At 40.7% G+C, this 11,580-nt stretch overlaps 1 long non-coding RNA gene across 1 annotated transcript; it reads left to right on the top strand.

The window, feature by feature from the left end:
• Positions 1-313: 313 nt before the first annotated feature.
• On the top strand, positions 314-10,281 carry LOC142787009 (uncharacterized). The gene is made up of 3 exons (XR_012889213.1): positions 314-446; positions 8,144-8,244; positions 9,592-10,281. It is a non-coding gene; the product is annotated as an uncharacterized LOC142787009 (long non-coding RNA).
• The last annotated feature ends 1,299 nt before the right edge of the window (positions 10,282-11,580 follow it).

The raw sequence follows: 11,580 nt of genomic DNA, 5'->3' as shown, positions 1-11,580 counted from the left end.
CACAAGCGTGAACGAAAAGCTCACCGGTCTCGTTGTCACGATCGTCTACGCTCGCCAAGAAAACAGAAAGACGCTTTCATGGTTGCCAACTTGAGCCAAAACATAGAAAAATTAAGCGCTGCACCTGATTAAAACTGCTAGTGCTGCAACAAAAACATTTTTGCAAAACAAAACAAATTGTAATTCAATATAGGAAGTTTTTGTTAACTAAATAAAGTATGTTTTTAAACATCAGTAAAATTTCACTAGCGCAACCATCTCAGTTGAGCAAAAACAGAGGTAAAAACGGGGCTGCACCAGTGAAGTGGCTTAAAATGTAGAAAACTAGGTTCTGTGGTTAAGTGGTTACAGTCAACGCCTTGTTACACTAAGTAGAGCCGTAAAGCAAGCTGCGCTATAGCTGCAATGACCCATTGGCGAAATTAGCGTCGAAAAAGATCATAATGGTAACAAATTTTGATGTGGGGCATCGTCTCGAAACGTATGGAGCGTGTGCATCTTCTGAAAAACTGTAGGGTTCGTTCGTGGTTTGTTCGTGTTGCGACATGTATATGCACTGGACGCTGACATTCGGCGCACAGTTTGGCCTTCACAGATCTTGAGACTCTCAGCGCTCGCCGACTGTGCTTTTGATTTGATCGTGGAAGGTGGTTGGTGCGTTGATCGGTGCCAACCTGTTCCACCTTACGGCATGTTGCCTGGAATTTGCTTACTGTGTTCAGCGTTTTACCAATTAGGTTCAGTTCGTGGTGCGGTCCAGCAAGGGTAGCTAGCCCAGCTGCACACTGCCTTTGCGCGCTGTCTTCACGCTTTGCATTCATGATTCACCGAAGCGGCGAAGACAAGAATGTGCCCGTTGACCATATTTTGTTGGTTGCGATGCCATGTCTGTGCACGGATTGACTTTCGGCAGGACATTTTCTGACTAGTGTTCAGCTATTTTGACCGAGGGGCCGACTGCATGCAGTTGTACAGCCTACGAGGTGTGTTACTGGCACACTTGCGTTACGTCTCATACATGTAGCTTCCCTAATGCTGTTCTGGCTAAGGAGTTACGTTAGCGTAATGCTTTTCATGGAACGTCTCATTTTCGGCCAAATTCATTCGGGCTGTGCTCCAGGTGAAATGTGAAACTAGCCTCATCCTATTAACGCAGTGCCTACAATCCTGACCGAGTTGTCATATCTCCAATAATTTAACACAACTTCAAGGTGCACATGACAGAAACGGTGTGAAATCTAGTATTGGCTCTTGTTGAAATGTTGTTGCACAAGAGCACACTGCACACAGAGAATGAATGTACAACATGACTGTTCATGTTAAATGTTCCTACTGCTCTGTTTTCTTTTATGCAGTTTTTTTTAAACAGCCAGACTACTTTCACTGTCATGTCCTTATGTCTGGCTTTTTATAGTTTTATTAATAATATTATCGGGGCGTTTACATGCCAAAATCACAATATGAATATGAGCGCACTGTAGCAGAGAGCTTTAGGAATTTCAACTATTTGGTGTTCTTAAACGACATTGCACCGTACAATTGTCGATCTGGTGTTCTTAAACGACAATGCACCGTACAATTGCCGGAAAGCTTAACTCGAACGCTCTGCAGCGTGTCTCGTACTGGCTTGACTGAGGCGAGCCGCGAAGCACTGGGCACTGTTTACGAGATAATAGCTCGGTAAGCTTGGATTGTATGTTGGCATATATGCGTAACACCTCGGCAACAAAAGTCAAAGCTGCGTGGCGCTAGTGTCAACCAAACTGCTTCAGGACATGTGGTGGAGCATTCGAGCTAAGCTTACTGACGACTGTACATGGGCCTCTGGCATGTCGCCTGTAGCTTTGGGTGCTGATTGCTAGACGGTGATTGAAAACAAGCCAGAATGAGGAGCATTCTTTACATGCTCACGCTACCATACTTGTTAGGAACAGTAATTCTTACTGAGATGAGAAATGTTTTGACATGTTAATTATAAAAGCCCCTTCAATTATCTTAGATTCTGGTGGATGGGGAAACTATACACAATATTTATATTGCTTCTAATGCAGTAACGTTCAAGAATTGGCAAAACTTGTTCTAGACTGCTCAAGGCTCGAAACAGCAAAACTGGACGATTGTGAAGACTTATATGGTTGCTTATAGGCTTTAGCTAGGTGATGCTAGGTTGTTTTTACGTTGACTCTTAGATCAAAGAAGCCCATAGACAGTCACAGGCACGACACGGTTATTCAAATTCCAGAGACAAAAACTCTCCCTGAAACTGAGCGTCCACACCTCTTATAGATCGATAGGCACGTCTTTAGCACAGGCCTTCCATTGCTTCGGGGTCTTCTCGCCGCTGCTGTTGCCTTTCTCATTTCCTAGTATTTTCTCATAGGGGCTCAGGGGTCTTCTGTTCGCTGTTGCTTTAAAGTGATTTGTTGGGCTAACTGTTGCCTTCATCATTATTAGTGAACCAGGGGCGAGTTTTGAGATTTTCTCAAGTTCTGTCACAGATACCCATTTATGATGATGATAGTTTTCTGGTAGGCTGCACAGAGGCACATACCTGTTACAATAATAGTTTTCTGCCACCAACTCGCGATTTCCTAAACAGCTTCGCTGACAAAATTCTAAAGGATCGCAAAGCCTGGTGAGGTCATGCTACGATGTAGTCTCTTAATTATGTTAAGTGTCTTGTTTTTGTAGAATTACGAGAATCTAAACGTCTTCTGAAGTAAGATAGTTAACAATACTTACAAAGCTTCTGGCTATTCTCACTATAACTTGCATTTTGCTCCTTCATGAGTCAAATTTTTGAGCTTACAAAACATAAATTGGCCCAAAATAAAGTAATCATCTGCAGTTTGAACACAGCCCAAATGAAGTCTATGGAGCTTGACCTAAACCGTGAAGTTATATTAATCTGTTCCAATTACTCTACTGTTACTCGTACTTTACCAGCTAGTGTTGCTTAGATAAGGACTAACCTAGGCGTATATAATGTATACTTGCAATGCACAATCACTAGAATGTACTTGTAGTACCGAATGCATACATTTCAATATAACTTCCAAACTGCTCATCATACTTCAGCCTACACACATTACTACAAGGCTTTCGACTTACCTCTTGTTTGCACCGTGACTCACTGTCTTTCCTTTGCTAGACCACCCAGGAGTGGAGCGGTCATTCTAAGAGCATCACCATCATTCAAACTTGGATAGCTTTAGCGAAGCCTTAGAATCTTTGTTTTATTTACAATAATTGTTTGGCTCACTCCCGCATGTAAAGCATTGGGACCTCAATAACAAAATTGCATTACTGTTTTGCCAACCTTTTGTGAGTCACCAGTGTTCTTGGGAATCAGCAGGAGCATGCACATTTAAAGCATCATTTGCCCAAGCCACACCAGCACTCCCCCACCGCAATGCAACCACCTCCCCCCCCCCAAGACTTAACTCATTCATGCCGACGACGATGGTAGTTTGGTACATATGTACTTTAAAGTACATATGTACATATGTTTCTCACATATCACTGTAGTATATACCACAGTGATGTGTGAGAAACTTGAAAGCTACTACAAATACAAGACCAAATCACAGCTGTGCATGACATTTCAAGCAGTAAAACCAGTTCATAAGCGTGCATAGAATAGTTTCAATATCAATTGAAGAATAGCCACATATTGATTGCACTACATGTTATTGTAACTATCATTATCTGGTGTCACTTAGCAAAAACCAATTTCATTTTTTAAATGAAATTTAATATTTTCTCTGTACATCATGAAGTATTTTCCTGCAGCTATAAGTTATTAAATTTCTTGGTTAATGAGCATTTTCGGCAAATAATGATGATAAAATATTACATGAACATTACCGGAATGTTTACCTGTTATGTTAATTCTTTGTGCAATTTTAACATTTTTTTAATGTTTGAAATATAACATTCAACATTCAATGTTTTGTTTGAATGTTGTACTAATGTTCCACATTCAACGTAATTTTAACAGTGTATTTCTAATATATAGACAACGTTTTACATACAACAAAGATTGTTATATGTTTCATGTAAAACGTTTAGACAATGTTGTTGGAAAACAAAACGTTTCTTCAACATTCGCAACAAAAATACAACGTTACTTTAATGTTTTGTGCTACATGGGTCGAGCACACTGTGATTGGCGAAATTGTCCGCGTTGAGAGGGGTAAACCCATGGGCGTGTTTGCGTTAGGGACGGAGGGGGGGGGGGGGGGCAAAGGTTTTTTGCAGGGCGCCTCCTTCCTATCAAATCAGTGTATGAGGCAGATTTTACGCCCCCTTTTTTAGATGACTAAAAGAGTGCTCCGCTGCCTAGTCGATGTATATAGAACAGATTCAGCGCCCCCTCCCAGGTGGCTGGCCCGCTTTGCCCCCCTCGTACGGACGCCTATGGGTAGGCCTTTCGGAGAAGCTCTTCGCATTTGTAGACGCCTTTGAAATCACTGTTTCAAAGTCCTTTAGCTACAACGAGCTTCACATTGACAGCTTGGAAGAGCTTGTTTCTTCCTTGAAAAAAAAATGCCACACTGGGCTGCGCACATCATGGTCCGAGCCTCACCAATCAAGTAAACAAGTTTTTTCTGCTCACCCATTTGGGTTTTTACACAAAGGTACTCCACAAGGAGCGGCATCTTTCTGTGAAAAGAGGAAGTACGTGAAGCTCAGGCGCATCGCCTAGGCTTGCAGCCCAATGTTCTGTGGGGTACTTGTGAACTAAAACCTTTTTTCTTGGGGATAAAAAAGGACGTGCGGCTAATTATTAAAAATGGATTGTTGTAAACAGATAGTGAGTCACTACTCGGAAATGCGTTGCATGACCTGGGTGCAGAAAATAAAAGGTTTCCATCCAGATACTGCTCGTGATTCTCGTCTCCGAGTATGACGTTTTGAATGATGGGGCTTTATTTACAGATTAGTGCTTGAGGAAATGATGGTTCGCCATGAAAAGTGTTGCAAGCAATGACCCACAACCGAGTTCATCATTCCACTCTTCTACCACTTCACATCGATAAAATGTTTCAGTGCCTTCAAGCGCTCACTTTCGGAACCCTGTCAACCTGAGGATATTTCAGTTCCGTCGCGCGCCCGCGTAGGCATCCTGTTTTCCAGAAGCTAATTAACATATTTTCTCGGTCGCCATTTGAGGCCATGCACGAGCAAAAAAATATATTTTAAATGTTTCACAATGCCCGCGCGCGTGCTTAATTGCAATCTCTGCGCAGCGCATCGCCGCATCGGGTGACGTGGATGGATGGATGCTATGAGCGTCCCCTTTATAACGGGGTGGTGACAAATATGCCACCAGGCTCGACAAAAAAAAAACCTTTTTTCTTTTTTTATGTTGGCCTAATGCCTCTACTTCGATAAATTCTATCTTAATGGAAAAAAAGGTAAATTTTCAGCTTAAGTTCTCTGCCATTTACGGCACACTGTCCATATTTTATTTTTCCAATATTTATTTTTGTCCTTTCTCTCTAATTTTCTGCCACCAATACTCTAACCGTCTCTTACTTATTTCAATCGCGGGTGTGTTCAGCTTTCCATTGTTGTCCCTAAAACCCAAGGCTTCCTGTAGGCTCGTGCCCAAACGTAAACCTGGGTGGATATCTCCACATTCAATCAGAACATGCTCCGCCGTTTCCTTATCTTTCCCGCAGCATGTGCATTGTTCTTCTTCTTTACTGAATCTTGCTTTATAACTACGCGTTCTAAGGCAACCCGATCTCGCTTCAAACAGTAAAGCGCTTCCCCTTGAATTATCGTAAAATGCCTCCCTCCTTATTTCATTTTTGCCCTTTCGGTAGTTACTCAAAGCCGGTTTTTGCTCCATAGCTGCCATCCAGTAAATCCTCTCCGCCTCCCTGCGTGCAAACGTGTGCCACCGCCATCTGGCGGTTTCCTCCCAAGACGTTACGCACTAGCCGGCGCGTTCATCACACTTTCCTATTCTAGCCACTGTACATACGCACATGCACTTTTATCCAGCTACCATCTTTGCCAGTGTGATGATGATGATAATAGTGAGACCATTTTTTTGTTACAGTGTACTAAACTGTACCTTTGTAGCGGGCGGGCACTACGTAATAATAAATAATACAATAAAACAAAAAAGTAAAAAAACAAACGGGCACTTTCATCATTTCTTTTACTGCTTGCGGCGTGGTACGCGTGATTGTAACTTGGAAGTGTGACAGCTTGGGCGAGTTGGTATGGCACGACAATAGTTATAGGGAGAGAACAAAACGTGTCGTGTCCTTCATGTCCTTCTTGTCCCTGTGTCGTCAGTTTGTTCTCGCACTATAACTATCGTCACGCGTGATTGGTTAGAATGCTCGCGTCTAGTTCGTACCTTCTGCCGCTAGGGCCGTAACCTACGAGCAGCGTGGCTCTAGTCAGCACCTCTTTACTCAGCTTCAGCGATTGTGGTGATATTTTGGTCAACAGAACCCTCATATTACATAATTCTTATACAAAATAATTCAAAAATACATATAATAAAAATCATTCAGAAACATAGGTTGCCCTACACAATTCTACGGGTTTCCTCGTTTGTCAACCAGTCTGCAATAAATATTTAACCTGCTCACTCAACCAGCCATCTAAGCGAAGCTATAGTTACATATGTGTATATTCCATTAGTTCATCACAGAATCAACAGAATGCAGGCGTTCTTACTCCAGTGCCATCCACAAAGTAGCAAAAAAACAGGTTATATAGGTAGCGCCACAACGGCAAGTGGTTGAACGAGAGCGGAGATACGCGCTCCCGTAGAAACCCCGCCATCTGGGCCAATCAGGAGTACAGTAGGTTGTGCTTGCTAGGCCTACTCAAACTGGTAAATGTTCTGTGGCCTACTTGCAGCACGTTTCGAGCAGGCTCTCGTCACCCGGCATTTGTTTCCTATTTGCACACTCTGAGCAGATTTTCCCCCATCTTCTTCGCTGCAAGGAAAGATCAACAGGAAAGTATGTTTCTGAATATGTGCCGTAGTATTGCTTGTGTAGCCTTCGTAGCTGAAAGTGAACGTGTTGTTTTATGTGGGCAGTGTTGCCGACTATGCCTTCAGTATTTTGTGGTGAACAATGAAGGCATAGTCTAAATATATCTGTGTGTCGCGGTATTGCATCTGTAGTGTTAGTAGCTGCTATAGCTGGCGTACTCGCGGGCTGTGATGAAAATGAAATCATAATTTGAGTGTTTCATGTGTTAGTACCAAAGAAGCGTGTGTAGTGCACGTGCCAAGCTCTTAATCATGAAAGTCTTCTTGCTTGTTACTTTGTAGTGTCGTACTGGTGTTATAATGCCACAATTTATTTCTCACAATCATGTTCCGAAAGAGGCCCATTGTGAGGTTGACAGTTTGTTTGAAGCTTTAGCAGAGTGTGACTCTGTAGCATCACATGCACGGGTTCATGGCAGCCCAGACACGGTTGCATATGTATACCAACCAATAGAAAAGATATATATATATATATATATATATATATATATATATATATATATATATATATAGTCTAGTAGATCCTCCGTGAGCGGTCACAACGTGGTTTATTTCGACATTTCGGCCTAGAGTCTGGCCTTCATCAGGAATAAAGATATAGTTTGTCTGTGCTCAGCTTTATACAAGAGATTGTATAAAGCTGAGCACAGAAAACTGTATCTTTATTCCTGATGAAGGCCAGACTCTAGGCCGAAACGTCGAAATAAACCACGTTGTGACCGCTCACGGAGGATCTACTAGACTATATGCAACGCTACGGCCACTCAACCACCATATATATATATATATATATATATATATATATATATATATATATATATATATATATATATACATTATTTGGAACCAACATGGGGAATATAATCACAGTGCACAAAATATTACTAAATAAGTCACTTGCACTTACAAATTTATTACAAATGTAAAGCTTTATGTATCAGACTTCAATGTAGCTGCCCCCTCCCCCTGGACGGAATCTTCTATCCCCCTTTGAAAATTGTCATATGAGAGGAAATCAGGTTGTTGGCCAAATCAAGCTATTGGCTTGATTGAATTTTTAAGTTCGTGTCACTTTTTATCTCTCGATCAATTATTGCTTTGACTTTCTCAAAGGTGCTGTGCAAAAGATTCACCCTGCAAGTGAATTCACCATAGAGGCAGCCGTTCAAGAATGGTTGCATCATGCCCAGCAATGCACAGGAATGCAGCAAGAGGTAATAAAGCTGCTATGCATTTTGCACTAAGCTTAAAGGAACTGACAGCTAATTTCTGCAGTGCCCAGTTTTTTTCTGTTGCAATCGAAGCTCGTTGGTCTCAGTATCCTGTCAGTGTGATGTAAATGGAAAGCATTGTAAAAAATTTTGTATCTGCTGTGTGGATTAGTTTGTGCTTGGAAAACGAGCTAGAAACAGTGGTGTGTGAGCATGATAACAGTCATATGCCAGCATTTGTGTAAGTTATTAGGCTATATCAGTAGTTCTGCTCATCCAGGAGAGGCACCTATTTATGGTAAAACTAGTATACAGCTTTTCTAATCTCACACAAAGACTACAGTATACGTAATCCCTCTTAAGTTTGCCTACAAAAGCACACGAGTGCATCTCCATGCAATCTCGGACACCACTGTTCACAGCAGGTGGGCTGCTCTACAGTTGCCATATCGGCAGCTTTTCTTCCTAGATTATTTTATCTCATTATGCTATCGAATAAATAAACTGCACATGGCTGTGTGGCATAAAGACAACAGTTTTAAAGAACAAGTATAATGCATTAAATGACAAGAAATTGCATATATATCTCAATTTTTTGTCACATACTACCAAGCCATCCCCGCATAAGCTGTACATGCAATTTTTTTAAATTTTATGTTGCACTTCATACTTCCTACTTAAATCCCAAGCGGCATCATCAAAAGAGTCATGAAAATTAGTTTTCATTTCCACTAGAATCTTGTGACATGTGATGTATTGTTGATCCCTTTATTGTTTTTGTTTTTCATCACACTTGGACGTTAAGTTGCCTCTAAGAAATTCTCACCAAGATGAATGATATCCGATAGCTTTATGACACAATGTGGCAGACAATTACACATACACTGGAAACTCAAGTTTGTGTCCAGTGTAGCTTTTATCTGCTGCACTGTTTTATGAGAACATCACTTTCTTCTTTAGTAGGATGTTTCGAAATTGACATTTACAATGAAGCGCAAATTAGTGAAATGTCTTTGTATGTATTGATACTCGTAAGACCGGAGGGCATTTCAAAGTGCTTTTTAGGTTCTAGAACTAGCTATACTTACTTATGCTGAAATGAGTAACAAGGTTATTGCTAATGTATGCATTAGTCATATGCAATTGCTGTGTTTTTTAAGTAGGCATCATCTTTCTCGATTCTTGGTAAGTTCAGGAGTGGAGCATCACAATTTCAGCCAAGCATTTTTTTCTCATGGTAATATAGAGTATCAGTACTGCTGGTGTGCTCTTGCTTGGAATGTCTTATAGTACTTCTTTTCACTGTTTCTGGGTAGCTTATATTGATTCTCTTTTTTCTTGTATTGTTAGGATCAACTGGTTGTGATGAGTAGCCACGGTGCATTATGAAGCTTTCAAGGAAACCTTCTTTTCAAGAGGAACTTCGTTGAAGATTTTCGTGCAGCAATTTTTATTCACATCATTTGAAGCCTTCAAGGCGAACTTTAACAAAGACCTTTGTATTGTAATTTTTCATTCACATAACTTTAGGCTTTCAAGGAAAACTTCGTTGAGGAATTTTTCATTCACATCACTTAAAGCGTTCAAAGTGAACTTCGTTGAACTTTTGTACATTCTCATAACTTTGAAACTTTCAAGGGGAACTTTGTTGAGGATTTTTGGTCAGCAATTTTTTATTCACGTCAATTCGAAGCGTTCAAGGCGAACTTTATTTTAGACTGTTGTACAGTAATTTTTATTCACATAACTTTAAAGCTTTTGAGGGGAACTTCGTTGTTAAGCAGTTTTTCATTCACATCACTTCAAAGCATTCAAAGTGAACTTTATTGAACGTCTGTACATTCTCATTACTTTGAAACTTTCAGGGGGAACTTTGTTGAAGATTTTCAAGCAGTAATTTTTTATTCACATCACTTCGAAGCGTTCAAGGCGAACTTCATTGAATAGTTTTGTACAATAATTTTTCATTCTCGTACCGTCACTTACATTCAAAGACCGATTTAATTTCATGTTCAATTGAATAAATGCGTTTGAAAACAATGTGCTGTCTGCTGCAATAAATCTCTAAGGTTTTAAGGACCCAGCATAAACATGCAGGTTAGACGGCAGCTTGTGCTTGATGATATTGTCAGGCTGTTTGGGCTTTCTTTACCAAATATTGCTAACATTTTGGGAATGAGAACTTTTTTTCTATGAAAATGCTCAGGCTTGCTTCGTGTATAGTTCTGTGTGCCAGAGACCTGCGCTCCCACTGCAGTCTGGCTCTTAGCTGACACTTATAGAAAGCATCAACGCCGTAAGGCTGGCCTTATTAAGTTTGATGTCTGACAGCAATTTGGCCAGCTTCACGTCTTTGATGCTTTACCGCAAGTAGTTGGTGGGTTAGACCTGCAGTCCCATGGCAGTCTTGATCATTGCTGCTCGGCTGTACTTTATATTGTTCAATACCCACTACAAAGTACAGCCGAGCAGCTATGAACAAGACTGCCATGGGACTGCATGTCTAAAACACCAACTACATGCGGTAAGTGTGAACAGTGCATGAGAAAAGCTTTCATTTAATAAATGGCAATGTCTATGTATATCTATTAAATGTCCATTCAGCGTCCATGTGCAACGTACCTGCAACCTTACTCGGATGAGCATTTTATTATAGCGTGTACCTATCTAATCTTCGTAATTTGGATTTCTATGGATATCTAAGAGACGTTTACAATGTCCATGAGAAACATACCATGGATGTCAATACAATTTTTGTGGTTCACTGGGGTATACTGGTGCCCTCTTCTGACAGGGAAGGTACTAGAATCTTAGAAAAATGTTAATATAATCTTAGTAGACAAGAAAGGAAATGACAAGAACTTGAAGAATTACAGACTGGTCAGCTTCCTCTCCGTCATACACAAGCTATTTACAAAGGTAATTGCTAATAGAATTAAAACAAGGTTAGATTTCAATCAACCAAAGAAACAAGCTGGATTTCGAACTGGCTACTCAACATTCGGCCACATTCATACTATCGATCAGGTAATGGAGAAATGCTCAGAATACAGGCAACCACATCGAAATCTATAAAATCAACTATAATTAGACTCTTAAATATTTACAAACCTGTTTCAATACTAATCACATCTTAGAATGCCACCAGATTGCGCTCATTACGGCATGTAACAAATCTTGTCTCAAACAAGCACTTCACTTTTATCTATGGGGTTTAAGGCACGCAAGGAGAAGCGCTTGGTTGCGATCACAGTTGCATGCTCAAAGTGCCTTTTAAGCAAGAGCTTAGTTAAAAACACTGGGCGTGCAAACATGGACAGAAAAGAAAAGACACCACAA

Source organism: Rhipicephalus microplus, unplaced genomic scaffold (genome assembly GCF_043290135.1).
Source record: "Rhipicephalus microplus isolate Deutch F79 unplaced genomic scaffold, USDA_Rmic scaffold_41, whole genome shotgun sequence".
Taxonomy (NCBI): Eukaryota; Metazoa; Arthropoda; class Arachnida; order Ixodida; family Ixodidae; genus Rhipicephalus; species Rhipicephalus microplus.
This window is presented reverse-complemented; position numbering and strand designations above follow the sequence as displayed.